The sequence below is a fragment of the Daktulosphaira vitifoliae genome, unplaced genomic scaffold (assembly GCF_025091365.1).
Source record: "Daktulosphaira vitifoliae isolate Bord-2020 unplaced genomic scaffold, ASM2509136v1 Scaffold_1728, whole genome shotgun sequence".
In the NCBI taxonomy this organism is placed as follows: Eukaryota; Metazoa; Arthropoda; class Insecta; order Hemiptera; family Phylloxeridae; genus Daktulosphaira; species Daktulosphaira vitifoliae.
The window spans coordinates 1-614 of record NW_026101288.1 but is presented as its reverse complement, the minus strand read 5'-3'; the positions used below and the strand labels follow the sequence as shown (position 1 = coordinate 614).

General features: G+C 21.0%; 1 long non-coding RNA gene across 1 annotated transcript; it reads right to left on the bottom strand.

Moving 5' to 3' along the window:
* Nucleotides 1–252: 252 nt before the first annotated feature.
* LOC126909870 (uncharacterized) lies at nucleotides 253–614 on the bottom strand. The gene is made up of 2 exons (XR_007705132.1): nucleotides 512–614; nucleotides 253–443 (listed from the first exon to the last, which is right to left on the bottom strand). It is a non-coding gene; the product is annotated as an uncharacterized LOC126909870 (long non-coding RNA).

Below are 614 nucleotides of genomic sequence, written 5' to 3'. Positions count from 1 at the left end.
AATGCAAGTTAGATTTATATATCTTTAATGAAAATCGGTGGCCTCATTTCTATAGCAAATTTTTGTAAGGTATTTTAAAAAAAATAATAAAATCCCATAATCTACCTACCTAAATAAACCTTGAAAAAATAATGTTTTCTCAGTTTCTCACTGAAGATAAAATGAAACTCAATATTATTTTATTATATAATAAAACATTGAAAAAATATTCAGTGCTTTACCATACTAAGTTAAAATTAGTTAACGATGTGATTAAAAATAAAATAAAATTATTATGTTTAATAATTATTTAAAGTTTTATAAAATTACGTAAATTTGATAAAATAATTACAATAATAATTTATACATTATTATAAGATAAAATCAATTTTTTTGTAAAATTTAATGAGTTTCTATTTGTATTGGCGTTGGAGGCTCTTCATTTGTTCCTCTAAATTCTAACTCTAGATTAATAAAAACATTTATAATGCTATGAATAAATATATAAATAATATTTTATTATTTTAAATACCTAATTCAATTAGCTCCTCCGATGTTGGGACAAATGTTTCTTCGGTAATTGGATCAAATTTAAACCCCATTTGAAAATACTTTTCTATAATTACTGTCTTGAT